Raw genomic sequence first — 21,503 nt, 5'->3', positions numbered from 1 at the left:
CCCATTTCTATCAACAAGCAATAGATTATAGGTTGCGCAAAAAAAACATTAGAATTACAATGTGTGTAATTCTAAATATAAGTAAAATAAGATAATAGAAAACTATGGTATGCAAATTCTAATGGTTCTTTGGTTTATCTTCGTGATTTTGTTGAAGTAAAAGCTCACACTAGTATTGGCAAACTGATATGTACTCCAATTTTATTTGTGAATTTCAGGAAGTATCTGCATTTATATGCTATATAACTATTTGTATACCTTTCAACAGGGATGATAAGTGCCCGGATTGACAATAATCCAACAGCTGGAGATAAAGAATGCATCGTCAAAGACCCAGATCGGTTCATGCTGATGGCAAATGTGATCCGCCTTACACGGAAAAACATTTAATTCCATGGAAAAATATCCGGTGATGCCAAAGAACTACTACAAGAAAGTGTGTCTGAGTTCATTAGCTTTGTCACCAGTGAAGCAAACTTCCGGTGCCAGAGGGAGAAATGTAAGACCATAACTGCAGGAGATGTGCTTTGGGCGATGAGCAGTTTGGAATTTGACGACTACATTAAGCCACTAACCATCTACCTAGACGGCTCCCGCGAGGCTGATGGTGGTGAGCGTAGAGCATTAAGGGTTGAGCCGCTGATGAGGAGGCCAGTTGAGCTTGGGGCAACAGGGTCTCCTCCTACATTTCCACCAGGGTACACTACAAGAAAGTCAGGGTATTTTCAACCAACTAAAAATGACTACGGCTAAATTCTACCGTATTTGGTCGATTTTAAGGGACACGGGTAAATTCAACCATTTACGGTCGAATTTAGGAACAGTCGTTTTTAATCTGTCAAACTTAACAGCTAAATTCAACCGCTTTTTTATGACTTTTTTCGGTCGAATTTAGTACTTTGCCAAAAAAGGGGGAAACTTCCCACCAATAACTTGAATTTTGGAAAAATAAATTCAACCATTTTTGGTCGAATTTAGTAAATGGTTTGGGTGGGAAATTTCCCGCCTTTTTTTCAAAATGAATGAAAATAACAAATTTGCCTCTAAAGAAAATGCACCAATTTTTTTTTTACTAAATTAGACAAAAAATGGTAGAATTTAGCTAAAAGCGACCGAAATTGGTCAAAATTTCTAATTTTTTTTAAATGGTTAGTACATATCATGTAAAGAAAAAAATTAAATTAAAGGACACTTTCATTCTTTAAAAAAAATATTTAAGAATATAAATATATATATAATATAAGTATGTTGAATTTCTATTTGTGTTAAATTTGATAAAAATTTAAAAAAATCTTAACTAGTTAACACAAATAAAAAAAAATTGATATATCAAGAAGGCATATGCTTAAATATAAATTTACTAGAACATGCTATCATGGTGATAAAAAAATCTTCTAATTTAATAATTATGAAGAACAAGTTTTCATAATTAAACATGATGTTTATGGTATGAATTAGGGTTATAATATTTAATTTTAATTTTTTTAAGTGAATCAACCATACGAATGAGAAGATTGTCAAAAATAAAGAGTGTACATAAAAAAATTATTTACTTATATATTAAACATTAGTAAGAAATACTGGTCAAACGATTGGCTGTTAAAACAGTAAAATAAAAACATTTATTTTTTTTCTAAAAATTTTGTCATATCACTAAATTATATGGATCTTAACATCCTTACCGTTGAATTATTCATAAATATTTTTTATAAAATATTAACATCAATATGGGAGTAAATATTAGTTGGAAGTGTTATGCAAACTATTTGTTGATTATTAACATAACAAACAAAATAAATTATTTTTTCTGAAATTTTTGTCATATCACCAGAATATGTCGATCATGAAATATGTACGGTTGGATCATTTATAAATATTTAAAAAAAATCAAAACATAAATATGAGACTAAACAGTAGTAAGAAGTAGTAGTCAAACTAGTGTTTAACTGTTAAAATAGCAAACAAAATCATTCTTTTCTAAACTTTTTGTTATATCACCAAAATATATAGATCTTGACATCCGTATAATTGGATCTTTCATAAATATTTTTTTAAAAAAACTGATATATCAATATAGGATTAAAAACTAGTAAGAAATACTAGTCAAACTACTGGTTGACTGTTAAAATAGCAAACTAAATAAATTATATTTTTATAAAAAGTTTGTAATATCATTAAAATTTATAGATATTAACAACCATACGGTAACTAAATACTATTCAAACTATTGGTTGATTGTCAAAATAAGAAGCAAAATCAATTTATTTTTTTCTAAAACTTTTTCCACATCACCAATATATACATATATATATATATATCTTTACATCCGTACAATTACATCATTCATAAATATATTTTTTTAAAATTGAAACATTAATATAGGATTAAACACTTGTAAGAAATACATGCGAGACTACTTGTTAACTATTATAATAGCAAACTAAATAAATTTATATTTTTCTAAATTTTTTGTGATATCATTAAAATATATATAAAACTTAACATTCGTACAGTTGGATATTCATATATATTTTAAAAAAATTGAAACATGAATACGGATAGAAGTACTATTCAAACTATTGGTTGATTGTTAAAATAACAAGCAAAAATAATTTATTTTTTCTAAAACTTTTGTCACATCACCAAAATATATATACATCTTGACATCTGTACGGTTGGGTATTCATAATTATTTTTTAAAAAAAATCAAAACATCAATATATGATTAGAAATAGCATACTAGATAAATTTATTTTTTTATAAAATTTTTGTGATATCATTAATATATATAGATCTTAACATCCGTACGGTTGGATTATTCATATATATTTTAAAAAAAAATGAAAATACGAATATGAGACTAAATACTAGTTAGAAGTAATAATCAAACTATTAGTTGATTGTTAAAATAACAGACACAATCAATTTATTTTATTTCTAAACATTTTTTCATAACTAAAATACATAGATCTTGACATCCGTATGTTTGGATCATTCATATATTTTTATTAAAAAAATGATATATCAATATAGGGTTAGACACTAGTAATAAATGACGATTAAACTACTGGTTGACTGTTAAAATAGAAAATCAAATTAATTTTTCTAACATTTTGTCATATCACAAAAATATATATTTAAATTAAGAGTGTATGTAAAAAATCAATCTATTTAAATATTAAAATCTTAAATATTTTAATAAATATATGTGTCATATGCATTAAATACTACAATAGTTGTTCAATTTAGCTACTAAATTCTACAAAAAATGGTCTAATTTAGGTGCAAAATTCGACCAAAATTAGTCAAATTTAACTGCTAAATTAAAAAAAATGGTAGAATTTACCCGTGTTTTATTTTCGACTAAATTTGGTTGAAAACAGTAAATTTGACCATTATTGGTCAAATTTAGCACATTTCAGAATTGCCATTTGTCACGCTTCTATTGGCCGAGAAGAAAGCACATGGATTGCCAACTTGAATTAATCTTGATCATTCATTTATTTCTCAATCCTTTCATCCCAACCATTCAATTTTTCACCCTCATCTCTTTCTCTTTATATTCCTCATTCAATTTCATTCCCTTATAAAAAATTGCACTCATACTTAACCTTACTCCCTAACTACATACACACTCATTCATATTTTGTATATTCCAAATAATATATATATATACATACACACACACATCTCTCATACTAAATCTCCTTTAATTATATTTCTCCAAATGATAAATTAATTTAAACCAATTCTGATTCACACCAATTCCGACAAGTTCACCATTTCACAACAATTTCGGCGAGTTCAACTCCATCACCTCCGACGAGAGTTTATGCCATCACCTCCGATAAATTTATTTCCGAAATCTTAGAAGTAAAATAAGACTAGTATTAATTAGTTCATGTATATGAACCAATTTAAGTTTATTTTTATTTTTTTTTCATATTTGTTTATCATTTGGGTGAGTTAATTTTTAGAATATTTGATTTCCAATATGTTACTAAAGGATAAAATTTGTTGTATTTTAAAATCTATATTACATATTTATGTAATTTTAATATTAGTAAATAAAATTACTATTGTGTCCGTTATTATTTTTTAATATTACATTATGGAAAAACTAGTAAAGAATTCCAAAAAAAAATTTTGAGCAACAAAATGCATTCTGCTACATTTTGTTGCTGTTTTTTTAAAAATCTGACGCTTACTAAATTCTACCAAATTTGGTCGAATTTAGCATAGTAATTTCGACCAGATTTGGACGAATTTAGCGTAGTAATTTCGACCATATGTGATTGAATTTAGTATTTGTGGGCGGGATTTTTGAATTTTTACGAAGTTTTGAAATTTTGTCAAAAAATTTTGGGAATGAGTTTTTACAACCAATTTCGGTCGAATTTAGTTGGTCAAATTTATTCGGTCGAATTTAGTAAGGTTGAATTTAGCTAAATTCGACCACACCCCTTATTTTCGACTAGCGTTTGTTCGACCAACAACTGGCTGGTCGAAAATAGCTATTTTCGACCAAAATCGGTCATATTTAGCTAAATTCGACCAAAAAAATTTGGTCGAATTTAGCCGAATCTCTTGTAGTGGTACTATAGGGGACCTCATACTGCGCTTTTAGGGGCTATGACCGGAGGCTTTGTTCATGATGTTCCCAATGCTGGACCTTCTGGTGCTGGAGCTAATAGCCTTGATCCATAAGCTTTTAAGTGCAAAGAGGATGGCAAGTCAAGTATCTTAGAGACATTAAATGAGTAGTAGTTCTCTCTTATTAGGAGCATCTGATGAGAATGATTTGTCTGTTGTTTTAGTACCAAAAACTAGTAGCTAAAGTTTATTTTTATTGTTGTCTCTTTAATTTAACTAATTCATGTTTCCTTTTACACCTTTAGGAAATTGACCATGAATCTGAATGAACTGATTTAATATAAAATTTGGTTGATGTGTCTCTTAACTAATTTAGTGTATATGCTAGCAAGATCATTCAACAATTGAGTGAAGCACACTACCACATCATATTTAAAGCATGTTTTCTAGCATTTGAAAGGAAAAAGCAACTAGAATAGATTCAGTACTGGATATTTATAAATGTTCAAAAAGGAACTGGTTGACTTAGCTAAAAGATATCTATGAAAGAATGTGTCTCGACTTTCATCTGCACTGTGACAACTACAGCCCCCACTAGGTGCCCGGAGGATATGCGCAACACTATTAGTGACAGATGTGTTAATATCATTAAAAATTTACTTAGGCTTCTACAACTACTTAGCGCTAGTTTTTATAATTCTGAACAACTTTCCTAAGTCTGAAGGTGATGAGCATCCACTGTCATCCCTGCCTGGTGTTGGGGATTGATAATGCATTGGAACATGATCAAAATATGGAAGAGTACATGAAAATGGGATGCTTTTCTAGGGTTGATCATAATGATGGTCAAGTGTGAAAAGACTTAAAAAGAAGAGCAAGGTGCACATAATTGGCTACATAAAATATATACGGAATGATATGATGTGGCATTGTCATCTAGCACCTACATTAAATACATATACATTTTCGGCCATTATAGTGATTTATTTTATTTTCCTTTTACTCTCACCACATTTTCCCCTAAAATTCAAACAATATTTATTTGTTTCTTACTTTAGTATGATTATAAAATTTGAAAACCAGTTTCGTAAAAACTTCTTTTACTTCTTTTACTTTAGTATGATTTTATAGTTGAATATAGCTTCTTTTACTCCAAAACACTTTTTTTTATTTGATTTGCACATTTAAAGAGACTAAAAAATCTTTACATTATAATTTTAAATATAGAGTTGATATTTTAGTTTAATAAAATATTATAAAATTTACTTACCATATTTAAATAAACAAATATAATACTTGTTAGTTGTTACAACTCACTCTCTTTGTAATTTAACGATTTACAAAATCATTTTAGTCAATTTTGTTAGGATTTTTAATATAACATATAATAGTAAAAATTATTTTTTTATATTATGTTGTTATTTTCTTAACATCTATTTATGTCAGGATGATAATCCTGATGATGGTGCTCTGAAAGCTGGAATAGAAGCATCTAAAATGTATAATTTTGGTTCATCACCTGGTCATGCTCCTACTCTTAGTACTCAAAGGGCTCATGAATGGAATCACTCCTGGAGATTACCAAGTGAAAATATCTCTCTAGAATCTGCTCCGACTTTAGCTGATCATGCTGTTCATTTGATTTCTACTTCTGATATGAAAGCATCTATCAAGGCCATAACAGTTTTAGTCAAAGGATTGCATTCTTATGTCTCTGTACTTAAACAAGATAATGTTGATCTTAGAGAACATATTGTTGATCTGTTTTGTGCCTATTAAAGGAACACACATACATAAAGGCTTGATAAAGAGGATGTTCAGCATGGAGACTAAGCAAGATCACATGTCTGAGATGATGACATCTCTAGAGGATGGTTAGATTGCAAAAAATTCTAAGTTGGATGCTACTCTCTCTCTTCTTCAAAGTCTATATGCCAAAAGGGGGAGATAGTATCAAAGACAAAGTGTCAACCTGAATCAGTTTTGTGGAGAAATACCAATTCGGATGATGATGGTGATAAGCAAGCAAAGAAGACCTCTAATGTTATGATAATTCAAACCGGAACTGGAATTCAAAATCAAACTACACCGTCAACTCAAGTCTTTAAGGGTAGATCACATGGATCTAATCTAGAAGCTGTTCTTGTTACCCTAAGTTTAATTCCTGACAACAAAGATACAAGTTCTGATTCTTTTCCTAACACTGACCATGTGATAGTAATTCCTGATTCTATTAAAATTGAAGAGAAGACATTCTATTTTGGATGGATTTACAGATTCTCTCTACTTATGTTGATGCTTTAAATGCTGAAAATTATTAGGAAGAATAAATGGCTTTCGACAGAGAAGAAAAGGCATAGGAAGGAAAAATCAGAATTACTATTGATAAAGCAAATCATGCATATAAAAATATGCTTGAAAGATCTGAAGGGAATAAATGGAGGAGTACAGATATGAAGATGTTATATGAAAGAGCATAAAGGAAAGCTCAAGTATTTCCAAAGATCAATAATAAGTACAAATAGAGAAATATTGCTGATCTTATTTGTGATGATAAACTGTGCTTTAATTCTGGAGGAATAAGGATGGATGGTTTACCTGGTTCTAATACCATGGGAGATAAGAAGTCTTGGTTCATACAATCCAACAATTTCAAGTTGATTGAAACATTCACAAGAGCTGGAATAAGACATCATGAAACTAAACTCGTCAACTTAAAGTTGTTGAACTTCACTTTTGCTGATAGTCTTGGTCAGGAAGTAACTGTTGATCATCTGGATAGAATTGAAGCTGTGAAGATTATTCTTAACAAACATGATGGTTCTGAACCTAAACAAAATATCTTACTGATATTGTGAAATGATCAAGTTCAATTTTTTTTACTGGATGAACTGCTGATCATGTCTACAAAGGAACTGAAATACATTCACTATTTGCTAAGAGTTGAAGATGAAATTTTAAGGTTATGGTCAAAAATGATTCTTGCCAATATCAGAAAAAGGATACTGGATGATGGTCAATATTACTTTGGATCATATATGTTACAACCGACATTTCCATGTAATATTAATTGTAAAATTTGGTGTAATTATAAAGCCGAATGCCAATATATTCAACTATTGTATGCTTGTGTGAATGAGAATATCTGCGTCTTAAATTTTCGATATGTGGTATATGATTTTTCAAATCAAAAGTTTAAATTACTTCTTTCATTTTTGATTTATAAGGAATATCTTAAACCTTGAATAAATATCTTTTTAAAAAGTTATTTGTTCACAAAATTCAAAAGTAGTTTTATAAAATTTCTAAAAATCCAAGTTATTTTATGGTATAAATTTTATAATTTTTGAACTTGTATTTTATTTTATAAAAATAAATCTTTATAAATTTTAGTTGTCGTATTTAGCAAATTACAAGAAAGCCCTTGCATGCAAACCACCCTTTCATTATTTTCAAGGACAAAAAGGATAATTCCAAACCCACTAACTCATGAACTAGTAGCCAAATTACCTCCTTGACCTTGCATGCAAGTTAGCTTAGTTCTAGCTAGAAGGATACCCTTGTCATTTCTCAAACCCACTCACATTATAGTCAAATCAAGACATAAAAACAACTCAAAGAAGTGATCATCACTTCACTTCACCCCACCACTTCACTCTCATCTCCTTCTTCCCCTCCCTCTCGGCTTTTCCCCCTCCCCTCTCGGCAATTCCCAAAAACCGAGCCCCCATCCCCTTCTTTCTTCATTTCTCACTCAAACAATCATCCTATTATCAAGTAATCCTACTCCCTACATGTTGTCCTTGTATATCTTAAGAGTTTAGAGTAGAAAAACTTATGTGTTGACCTTGCATGGTGGTGTATTGTTAAAACTCCAAGTGAATATCCTTGATTCTTGTGAATTCAAGGCTTTCACCATGAGTTATAGTAGCAAAGGGTTGAGAATGGCTAGACATGAGTATGTTACACTCATGCAATTATTATTGTCACCCTAATCCATTCGGCCATGACTTGATAGGAGCCGAATGGATGGTGTTTTGGTTGTCATGTTCCACTTTGTGTGTTTTTGTGATGATAACATGAAAATCTTAGTGAAGTCTTGATAAAACCCTTTGCATGCTAAGTGATCATCTAGATATAGCTTATTATAGGCTTGCATGTCAATTTCATGGTAATATATATTTAGAAAACATGTTGCTTTGATTAGTAAAACTCGAAGACATGCATGCATGTAAATTTCTCTTGGAATGTTGGAAGATTTTGATCATTTGGAAAGATTTTGGTAGTAAGCTTTAATTTCAGTAGGAATAAGGTATTAATATTGATTAATGCTCCTTGATGCATGATAATAATTCATGGTTATCTTTTATAAAAATGTATATCTTGTTGTTTCAAAAACTTGATGATTTTTGAGTTGTGAAGTGTAGTTTCTTTTGTTTTGCCATAATTGTACCTTAGGTAAGGATGATCTCCACCAAAGTTATTTTGAGAATGAGGGAGTTAGTTCAGTAGATCACCATGATTAAGTCTTGGTTTGGGTATTGGGTTGTTGGTAGTTGAGTTTGTCAAGTCAAAACCTTGGAGAAATGAGAGTTATAATTTCTGCAGAAAATCAGTTTAGTACCCTGAGGTTTAGAGTGAGTTTTGACCATGTCATTGATGTGCACTTTGAGGCCCAAGCCACCAGAAGTTAGTATTGGGAGTATATAAAAGGTTTTAGGTGTTGGTTGGAGGTTTGCATGTCATTTGGTTAGGTGCACAAGTAGAATAACAAAATCTGTCCAGCAGGGGACAGTTTTGTTGCAACTTAGAAATAGGGAGATTTGACCATGTCATGGGTAGGCCCTCATTAGGCCCTGTTGGGCCTTAGTTAGAGGGAGTGTCATAGAAGTTTTTCCAACCATAGTTCATAGGATATGAGTTAGAACCATGTGTCACAAGTTAATTCAAGTCAGGGCGTTTTCTGCCCAGAAAAACAGGGGAACCTTGGACTTTTAGCTTAGGCCCAAGAAGGCCCAAGCCAGGCCCTTGAGCCACATCAAGTTTGGGAGATGACCTTAGGTCAGGAGAGTCTTGTGTAAAAGTTTTGAAGGAAAAATTGTAGTTTAAGAGTGTCTAATGCACTCAAGAAACCATAATTGTCATTCTGAAATTTGCACCAGTGAGCACTTTCACTTATCACATAGTTTTAGAAGACTTAGGAGTGAGATTTAGGTTGACCACCATAGTTTTAAGATAGTATAAGGTCAGTAGAGCAAAAGGCACAGGTGAGGGTCAATAGGTTTTGGATAGTTTAGTAAAGGCACATCGAGTTAGGAAGCCAAAATTTGAAGACTTTGTCTAGTTTAGCGACCAAGTGACTTAAGTTGTGAGTCGAGATCATCCACGCCTAGTGTTGCATTATGGTGTATATGGTGTTATTTGGTATTAATATATGATATGTGATTATGTGGCTATGTGTGTACAATTGTAATTTAAAAGTGAATATAAAATTAAGTGCATATAGGCCTAAGTGTCATCCGTGTTTAATTTTGGGTTGTAAATAGGTTAAGTTGGTGAGAATATATTATAATGAGGATTATTATTATTTATGTAGGATCTCGAGACGAGGGAAAACTTGCCATAAAGGTCGAGTGAAGCTCCAGTTACTCCTACCAGTCAGACCAGACTAGCCTTTCTCAAGGCAAGTGATTCAATTTGACCTTCGTATTTACTGCTAATAGTTCATACATTGCTACAACTATCCTGTGTCATTTGATATATTAAATCAAGCGTATCTTATGTTTATCTTTGAATTATATAGAGATGCCATGAACCCCCGAGTACGTATTGCAAGTAGTTCAAAAGTCTTTTCATGATAGTTGAAGGCCATGATAAAATAAAGAGTTATTATAATACTTGATTGATCCTCTTGATTAACATGCTAATGATTCCTAAGTATTAATATCTCATCCTGATACTTGAACCCCTATAGAACCTTACCTTGAACTCTGATAGTCAGATACTTACCAACGTGATTCCTCATTGTTTGATACCCTCTTTCTTATCCTAAAGCTTGACAATTCTGATATATATATCCTGAGCTAAAGATCATTTCCGCATACCTTAACACCCTTAGTATTCATGAAGCTTACTTTCTTGATGATCCAGCACTTGAACCTTGATGAGAAACCATTGCTTAAAGCCCAATTTGGCATTACCCTTTTATAATATCCAATAGCCTCACTAAATCCCCTTGTCTAAATCTTTGATATATGAAAACCATTCAGTTACTTTAATAGAGTATAGTTTTGTGAATCATGGCCCTGAGATTTAGTACCATATTTCCCGTGTTTCGAGTTGATCTATAATCCCTTGATAAAAATGTTTACTGTAAAAAGAGATTTTGTTATAATTTGGCATCAGTTTTTGAAATAAATAAAATATGGGTTTTCAGTCCCAAAGGGGGATAAATGTTTTCTTTGAATGGTGGATCTGGACTGAGACGCGAGTCCTTTCCACACTTATATTAGGATTAAAAGTTGCCTAGGGATTCCCATTAATGTTTTAGAACCCAGCGAGGTTCGGGATTATTTCGCGGCTGATCACCGGCTGTAATCCGTAGCGTCATAAAATGATTTTCATTAAGACATGATTTTGAAATTGTTTTGATACAAGCAAAAATGATGCCATCACCCATAGTTTTATCCCTCGTTATTATTGGTTATGTCTTTCCATTGTCATTCTTTAATGTATATCTCGATTTATGTTTTGTATCGTACTGTTAGCACTTGTTGAGCATTTGGCTCACTCCTTGCTTTACCCTAATATTATAGCTAGCAACTATGGTTAGATTCAAGCAGACTGCCCGTAAGACCTGTGATACTGATGCTTATGTTCGAGCTCAGGTAGAATAAGAGATAGTAGTTTTGTGTGAGGACTCGCTATTTAAAATCAGTTGTAATAGATGGTAGTGTTGGGCTGTTCCAAACCCTAAACTGTAAGATCTTGGAGTTGGTTATGTTTACTTCTTTTTAAAATGTTGTAATAGTTATATTTAATTTGCTGTTTAAGTTGGGGGCGTGACAATATATTCCTACATACATAAATTTCAAAGGGCAAGAAGTCAACATGAAGATAAGAGAAACTATGATTGAAAATGTTCTTACACAAAGATACATAACTACGAATCATGATGGCTCTAAAGCTTGCTATGTGACAGTGGAGGAGTTGATGATTCAAAGAACTCCTATCAGAAACTTAAGGGCTGCTATCTATCAACTGTCAGATAAATATGGATATGAGAAGAACTTGAAGATCAGATTACAAGAGATATTGTTGAAGAAGATTGATGACAGAGTTAAAGCTTTTGTTCAGAGATACTGTAGAGTTTATCAAGGAATATGGAGATTAAAGTATGAAATAAAGTATGCTTTGTACTCTACAATTTGTCTCTTTGGTTTTTGGCACTAGAAATTAATAGAATTTATGCTTATTTTGCAAAGCATAACTTAAGGGAGATTATTAGGAACTGTCTATGTCAGGAATCAGGATTTATCAAGGCGTCAGGATATGACAAAGGAATCAGGATATGTTAAGCCAATCAGGATCAGTTTGACAGTCAGGATATGTCAGTACGTCAGATAAGAAGACTGTCAGGATCTGAGTGGATAAGTCAATTCTGCGGGATAAATCAGGAGGTACTGATTTATAGGATCGTAGTTGATTTAGATATGTATAGAAAGTGGTAGAATTATACCATAACATATCTTGTGATTGATAGTGTTTGATTGTAGCTGTGTAGTATACAAACACATAATAGGTTAACACTTTAGGTGTGGTGCTTAACTCGAGTATTCGTATAACCTAACAACTCTTAAGAATATTGTTCTTGAGAGAGTTTTGTAACAGTTTATCAAAGATCAATATAAACTATTATTTGATTCTTCTGTTCTTACTTTACTTTCATAATATATTGATTTGTTTAGTAATTATATCCAACCCCCTTAAATAATTACTTTACTGGGCAACACTTGATGATCCCAATGGAGTGGAAAACCAGGTGTATAGTTATTATCTATGCTAATTTTGCATTGATTTTTGATTTTATAAAGAAGGGTTCTTCTAGAGAATTTAAATGTATTTGTCTAACTTATGTGTACTTTGGCCACTTAAAATTCATGATACTTAATTTTTATTATTTTAGGCATAAAGGCATTCTGTAACAAACTTATTGTAAAGTAATACAATGTATTACATGACATATTAACTATAGAACCCTTTGTTTCATTGTAAATTCAAGTTTGCATGTAGTAGGTTAGGATACATTTTATATACTCTCTATATAATCAAGTCAGTGTAAAAATGTTTGAAAGGAGACAACTTGATCATACCCTAAGTGAAGGAGAAGGATTTCAAAATCATGCAGTTGCAGAAAAACGGTGGAAGGAGATTCTTCCACATTAGGATATTTCAAAGTCCTAGAGAAGGCAGTATTATTAAGTACATAATATTATATCATGAAGTCACCAGGTAAAATAGTCAATAAAAGTCACCATATAATAAACTCTGATAAGCTATGTCGTGAAGTCTAGACTCCATAATTTTCAAAGTCAAGGGCATTCAATACTCATATCATATCATGTCTATTAAATAACCGCAACAACATGTGCTTTAATAATAATTTTTGTGCTTAATTTATGTAGATGTAAAGTCTGAGATGCTCTAATTTTGATAACCAATTTAATCATCTTGATGGAGTTTAGTGAAAGCAGTTCAAATAAGATAATATATAATTGGTGTAGGCATCCCTGCTAACTCGGATATAAGCACCAAATAAAGATTCCAAATTATGAGAACTCACATATATTTAGAACTTAATTTTTAAATGAATTATTTTTATCAGATGTATATAAGCTTGTAAATTAATGTTTCCTCCTATTGTTGTGTGTGTGAGTGCAGGTGTTTATATATTTGAGATGTTTCAATCCACATCATAGTGCAAATCTCAATCCTTAAAAATATGTGTAGTACTTGACAATCTCAAAGTTTATATTTAAAACTCAAAGGTTCATAATGTTGATGCTTTAATAATGGTGAAGCTACATTGCAGCAACTAAAATCAGGTACCAATTTTGTTCCCTTCAGCAATAGTTAAAGATCCATGGCTATGGAAATTCAGATGTTGTCATGCAGGAAAAAAGGATCTGAAGGAAAAAAACCTTTCCTACTAATTAATTAAAGCTAAGAATGAGTCAAAATAAATCAGTTACAAAATACTGTAATTACACAAGGACAATAATCCTGAACTTGAAGGGTGTCATACTGAAATCCAGAAACATCTAATGCACGTCTCAATAGTTCAAATTATAATTTCAGCATGAAATTTAAATTTGTTGGATGTAGAATACTGGACTGACCAAAAGCTTGCACCAACTCACTAGTTGTAACTAGATGTGGATGGATCTTAATTGCCTATGACGATTTCTTCTACCATTGTCGAAATTTCTGCATTTGTTAGTTCAAACAAATTAAAGTTTAGTATCTAGTTGTCGAAGAAGTAACAAATATTTATTTGCAAGCTTCAATGGAGGGTATATATTCTTAGTAAATAGGCCAAGTTATTTTTTTCTAGATAAACATCGATAGATAATAAATCCTTTTGTAACCTATAATGGAGATTATGATTTTCATAATATTTATACTTAATTATGTTAATTTAACTATTTGACAGATTAAAAATTATGGAGCACCGTATTTAAAGATTTCAAATCTAATATAAAAATTAAACTACTATAGGTTGTAGAAAAACCTGCAAATGGCTCTTTACTTGTGTCCTAGTCAGTCCCGGCACATTCAAAATCTTCAAAATTTTCTTCCCAGAATATCCTTGATCTCCAATTTAAACTCTTGCTGTAAAAGAACCAATCGAATCAATCTAGGCTTCGAGTCCTTCTTCGAGACGAGATAGCGAATAACAACGTGATCAGTGAAAACTGTCACCTTCGTCCCATGAAAATAAGATCAAAACTTCTCAAAACCGTAGACATTGGCGAAGAGTTCTTTCTCAGTATTAGTATAGTTCAGTTGAGCACCATTTAGGGTCTTACTAGCATAGTAGACCACATGAAATATATTGTTCTCCTCTGCCCAAGAACTGCTCCAACTGCAAAGTCACTTGCATCGCACATCATCTCAAAAGGTTCATTCCAATCAGGCGCAGTTATGACAGGTGTCGTGATAAACTCTTCTTTATGATCTCAAAAACAGCTAGGCATTCGTCATCAAACTTAAAGGGGACATCTTTCTCTAGAAGATTGCACAATGGTTTAGAGAATTTCAAGAAGTCCTTGATGAGCCGCCTATGGAAACCTGCATGACCAAAAAAGTTGTGGACTCCCTTAACAAAAATTGGTGGAGGAAGGTTTTCAATGAACCCCACCTTGGCTTTGTCCACCTCAAGTCCTTTACTAGAGACCTTGTGCCGAAGCATGATGCCCCGTTACACCATAAAGTAACATTTCTCCCAGTTGAGAACCAGATTGGTCTCAACACACCTTTTAAGAACTGCGCCAATATTTTGCAAGTACTCGTCAAAAGAATCACCGAACACAGAAAAATCATCCATGAACACCTCCACATTCTAACCAATCATGTCAAAGAAGATAGCCATCATGCATCTCTGTAATATGGCAGGTGCACCACACAACCCAAAAGAAACTCTTCTAAAGGAAAAAGTACCAAACAGACAGGTGAAGGTAGTCTTTTCCCGATCTTCTAGAGCAATGCAAATCTGATTATAACCCGAATAGCCATCCAGAAGACAATAGTATTCATGCCCAGCCAACCTGTCAAGCATCTGATCAATGAAAGGAAGAGGGAAATGATCCTTCCTCGTGGCTTTGTTCAGCTTCCTGTAATCCATGCAAACTCTCCACCCCATGACTGTTCGAGTAGGAATGAGCTCATTCTTCTCATTAGCGACCATAATGATACCTCCTTTCTTCGGCACACAATGTATTGGACTCACCCAAGAACTGTCAGAAATAGGATAGATGATCCCTGCATCTAGCCACTTGAGAATTTCCTTTTTCACAACCTCTTTCATTATTGGATTTAGCCTTCTCTGCGGCTTAACATTTGGCTTGCTTCCTTCCCTTAGCAGAATTTTATGCATGCAATAAGAAGGGCTAATTCCCTTGATATATGCTATGTTCCTTCCAATTGTCGATTTGAATTCTCTCAGAATTCTCAAAAGCTTTTCCTCATCACTACCTGAAAGGTCGGATGCATTAATAACAGGCAAAGTAGATTCATCACCTAAAAAAGCATACCTTAAGTGGTTAGGCAAAGGTTTAAGTTCGAGTGTAGGAGCTTCCTCCTTGAGGCGCTTTGGAGAATTTTTCAGCTCTTCCAATCCAAAAGATTCAAAAGGCATATCCAGCCTTCGCTTCCAAGGAGAAGCATTCAAATATTGCAACTGCTCATCACCTTCATCATCTTCACTATCTGAATTCCCCAAGAAGGCCTTTTCTAAGGCATCAGACCTTAGCATTTGGTCATGTTCTGAAGTAACCACAGAATCGACCAACTCCAATTTTAAGCACTCCTCATTAACAGTAGGGAATTTCATGGCGTTAAACACATTAAGAGTCACATCTTGATCCAACACTCGCATAGTGAGCTCACCCTTCTACACATCAATCAAGGTTCGGCCCGTAGCCAAGAATGGACTTCCCAAAATTATGGGAATCTTTTTATCCTCCTCGAAATCAAGAATTAAAAAGTCCGCTGGAAAGATGGGTTTGTCCACCTTGACCAAGACATCCTCCACAATGCCTCGTGGATACGTAATAGAGCGATCGACCAACTACAAGGACATATAAGTGGGATTTGGATTAGGTAAGTCCAACTTCTTTAAGATAGACAAAGGCATCAGATTGATGCTAGCTCCCGAGTCACAAAAGCATTTGTCGAATGACACTTTTCCGATAGTACAAGGAATAATGATGCTTTTAAGATCTTTAAGCTTTGGAGGCAACTTCTGTTGCAGCACAACACTGCATTCCTCCGTGAGAGCAACGGTCTCTAAGTCATCTACCTTCTTTTCGAGATAGAATACCTTTCATGAACTTCACATATCTAGGCATCTGTTCAAGAGCTTCAGCGAAAGGTTTGTTGATATGAAGTTTATTGAACACCTCCAGAAACTTAGCAAGCTGCTTATCCAACTTTTGCTTCTGCAACCTTTTAGGAAAATGAGGCGGAGGATAGACCTGTTTCTCCCCTGTATTACCCTCAAGAGGAGTGTGTTCTATATTTTTCTTCCTTGTTTCCACTTCTGCTTCCTTTGGCACTTCTTCTTCAGCCACACCTTCAAATTCCGAAACTTGAGCTTTTTCTTGGCTTGCAACCTTCCCAGACCTTAATGTAATTGCCTTCACCTGCTCTTTTGTTTCCTTCTTACCTGGTACTTATGTGTCACTAGGGAGTGTACTAGGTTGTCGATTCAGCAAGGCATCGACAATCTGCCCAATTTGATTCTCCAAGGTCTTGATAGATACCGCTTGGCTCTTGCGCATGAGCCTCAACTCCTCCAATTCAGATGTTTTATTAGATTGTTGTAGTTAGAGTTGTTGTCTTGGGGCATATTGCGGTTGTTGAAAACTAGTAGGGTTGTATTGCTTTGCTGCATACTGCTGATAAGGCTGTTATACCGCATTCCGAGTGTTGCTCCAGCTAAAGGTACGATGATTGCAGTTGTTGGGATGATAGGTGGCTGTAACTGGTTGCTGCGACCTCTGAAAGTTGCTCACGAACTGAGCTGATTCACTAGAAATAGCACACTGCTCTGTCTCATGGGCACCAACACAAAGCTCACAGACACTGGTGATCTGATTAATTCCATATTTAGCCAAAGAATCCACCTTTATCATCAAAGCCTTAAGTTGAGCAGCTATAACAGTAGCTACATCTACCTTTAGAATTCCCGCTACCTTGCCTTGAGTCAGTCTTTGAGATGGGTTCTGGTATTCATTAGCAGCCATCAGTTCAATAAAATCATATGCTTCATCGTGGCTCTTAGCCCATAAGTCTCCACCTGATGTTGTATCAAGCATGGGTCTAGAAGTCACACCCAAACCATTATAAAAATAGTTAATGATCATCCAGTCAAGCATCCCATGATGAGGACACTTTCTAAGCATCTTCTTATAATAATCTCAAGCTTCACACAAAGATTCTCTCGATTGCTGCGCAAATTGAGTAAGAGCATTCCTGATTGCAGCAGTCTTCGCCATATGAAAGAACTTAGTGAGAAACTTCTGAGCAAGATCTTCCCACTTGGTGATAGAGCCTGGTGGTAGAGAATGCAACCAACACTTAGCTTTATCCCTTAGAGAGAATGGGAAAAGCCTTAGCTTTATAGCATCTTCAGACACATTGTTCAATTTGAAGGTGTCGCAGATCTCGATAAAATCTCTAATATGCATATTGGGATCTTCCGTTGGAGAACCCCCAAACTGAACCGAGTTCTGCACCATCTGAATCATGCTAGCCTTAATTTCAAAAGTGTTAGCCGAGATGGCTGGTCTGACAATGCTAGACTAAATATCATTGATCTTCGGCTGAGAGTAATCCATCAGAGCCTTTGTATTTATTTCTGGTTTATCCATTGCAACAAGAGCTTCTTCATCAACTTTCTCCTCTACGACAAGAACTTCTTCCTCTACTAAAACTTCTTCCTCCGCTTTATTCAGTGTTCTCTTTCGAGATCGAGAACGCGTTAGTATAAACGCTCTCTAGAGTACCTGAAAAAGCAACAAGCAAACAAGTAAGTAAAATATCCGAGTCAGTGAACTTTAACGACCACTGATGTCAATAACATAAACTAAAAATTAACACCGAGTCCCCGACAGCGGCGCCAAAAACTTGTTAGGACGAAAACACGCGTTAATATTCACGCAAATGTACGCGTTCACAAGTAATATCGAATTATTTCTAGTTCGTTCCCACAGAGACTGGTTTAGATTAACTTCAATCTATGCACTTATGCAACAATGGTATGGTTATTATTCAATGCTAAGATGATAACAAGTTGAGATTGTTTATAACTAAGATATTAACTAACATGCAATTAACTAAGAGATTAAAAGGTTTGATTTACTTATATGACACAAACATGGGATTCTAACTTCATTAAATACTTCATTCATTAGTCTCTTTGTTCTTAACCTTAGCATGAAATTGTGATGACACTAATCAGATAACAAGAAACTAGTAAACGCCAACTTTCATTGTACAAACCCTACTACCATACATCCACTAAAGAGATAGAACAAGAATAGACACCAATTATATTGAAACCCTATATGTCTATAGAATTTGACAACATAACGGTTTAATGTGCAAGTTATCTATCATGATTACATAGGGCAAGTAAGATGGTTAAAATTACCTACGAATCATGCATATCAAATACATGAACCTATGCTAGAATAGCAAGTTCTAAACCCCTATATTCACTTTCGCTTCAATAGAGATTAACAAATAAGAAAACTAGCATCCAAGATTACAACTCAATTAAAGAATCACAAGTATAAACAAGTTTTTCTTCTCCTTTGTTGTATTTATGCTCCTAGGTCTTCTCGATGTCTTGTCTTTAAGCTCCGTTACGTGCTTCTTATGAAAAACGACCTTAAGTCATTATTATATAGCAGCCCATGCAGATTAGAGTTCCATAAAATCAGTTCTCTACTTGAAACAGGGTTCTGTCTCTCTGTAGTTCTGGCGCGGGCGTGCGCTATCAGAGTGCGAGCGCGCTGACATTCTGGAATTTCTACTTCTGCTTGTTTTCTTGACTGGTTTGAGATGGTGTATTACGAGCAAACTTCCTAGACACCATCCTAACACCACTTTAGCAGCAAAACAATGCTAAATCTCCTTGATCCCTTATTTATGCCTGAAATGCAAAACACTACAAAAACGAATCAAATACACAAAATACTAGAGTACAGAATACTAATCCAAACCTTTATAGGACGTTCTATGTAGACATAAATGCCACTTAACACACCCCAAAACTTGAACCGATGCTTGTCCCCAAGTATAAACAGACACAAAGAACAAGAAATAAAAATGCATGAATGCAACTAACATGAATCCAATGATCCCCTTAGAATAACTAAACCAACCAATAAGTAACATCTCAATAAATGAAGTTATTCGCACCAAGATTAATCAAATCCCACAAATCAACTCACAAGCCAGAAATGTGCGTGTGTGCAATTGCTTAACAGATATACTGTCGCAACTAGATCAATAATCATGACTCACTACTCATCAAGGCAATCACAAGGTTATAAATAGAATAAAAGCTAAACTCAAAATGATTAACAACACTTCAATTCTTTTATCAGAGTTATTATATGTTTTATGCTTTTATTTATAACACATAAACAATCACAAATATGCTTATTTGACCGTGCAATGAGTGAGGTCCACAAAAGACTTATACAATAATAACCATGTAGCGAGCATTAGGTTAGTGGATCCCAGACTATAAAAGCCGTAGGTCATTAGGCACAAAGTCCCCTAAGAACTTAATAACTCGAGTATTAAAGAGCCCACTCGTGATCAATTATGCATCGACACATATTTTTTTCTTTTATTTTTTTCACATGATTTCTGAACAAGTGTATTTCGCTCCATCTAGTTCAACCCTAGACTACTCATATAAAATGAGCCGGCTACTAGCCATTTGACACCTAACCACAACAACTAGCAATGAAATACAATGTTTTCTCCAATTTTTAAATATCCATGTTATATTACCATTAAGAAAATTTAAATTCTAAATATAAAAAAGTGATTAAACCTCGACAAACTTCCATGTTCCATGATCAAACTTCCTAGACACCCTCCTAATACCACTTTAGCACCAAAACAATGCTAACTTTTTTTGATCCCTTATTAATGCCTGAAATGCAAAACACTATAAAAAGTAATCAAATACATAAAATACTTGAGTACAAAATACCAATCCAAGCCTTTATAGGACGTTCTACGTAGACATAAATTCCACTTAACACCTTCTAAGGTGGAACTCCATGTCTGACTTGCATGATCGGAAGAATTAGCTTACCTCTCACTCACACTTCTCTTTTTTTGACTAGTACCAGAGCAGTTCCCTAGTCTCAGAGTGTTCACTCCCTTCCTTCATACCTATATATGTTAAAGTAATTGTTTTATCATGTGGAGATGCAATACAACATGTACCTTTATCAACTGCTATGAAGTAGCAGTTGATCGAACAATTTGAACTATCAATGGTTGTGCTGTTAGAATAGCCATTGATGGACTAACACTTATCAATGGCTGATAGATAGTCACTGATGAGGTGAATAGAAGATGTCAATGTGGTTAAAGTCTGTGAAAATTGATTAAAGATTTAAGAGCATATTTTTAGATACAAGTGATTTAAATGAGATATTTATGATTATTAGATTTAGTGAAAGACTTCATCATGAATTCAAGAGTTGTAAAACTGCCTTGAGGTATTGGTATTTAACCCACACTCATGAGATGAGTAGGTGATCTGCTACGGTGATTATGTGAGTTTGATTTCAAGATTGATTTACAAGATTTTGGTTGTAATTTTGCAGAGACAGGTATCACATCAATCTGAATTTAAGAAAGGCATTGTCTCAATGAGTGAGATGCCTCTTGTTTTGAAATGAACAACTGAACTCACATAATTAATGATTTAGCATTAAATCATTTCTTTGGTTATATGGATGTCTTATTCACTTTCATGAAACTACAGTATACTAGAGGGGATTTAACTATATTTTCCAGTAAGATAGTATTCTCAAACCCTGGTTTCCTTTAAAAAGGGACTACCACTGTTAAGGGTTTCCTATCTTGACAAATCA

The 21,503-nt window shown here is 33.6% G+C and overlaps 1 non-coding gene and 2 pseudogenes across 1 annotated transcript; all 3 read left to right on the top strand.

Moving 5' to 3' along the window:
- Positions 1-270: 270 nt before the first annotated feature.
- Positions 271-4,707, top strand: LOC141696227 (nuclear transcription factor Y subunit B-1-like; annotated as a pseudogene).
- A 2,471-nt stretch (positions 4,708-7,178) lies between these two features.
- LOC141696226 (uncharacterized) overlaps positions 7,179-21,503 on the top strand; it is a 64,201-nt pseudogene continuing 49,876 nt past the window's right edge.
- On the top strand, positions 17,749-17,855 carry LOC141698806 (small nucleolar RNA R71). Its single transcript, XR_012565308.1, has one exon. It is a non-coding gene; the product is annotated as a small nucleolar RNA R71 (small nucleolar RNA).

Source organism: Apium graveolens, chromosome 11 (assembly GCF_009905375.1).
Source record: "Apium graveolens cultivar Ventura chromosome 11, ASM990537v1, whole genome shotgun sequence".
Lineage (NCBI taxonomy): Eukaryota > Viridiplantae > Streptophyta > Magnoliopsida > Apiales > Apiaceae > Apium > Apium graveolens.
This window is presented reverse-complemented; position numbering and strand designations above follow the sequence as displayed.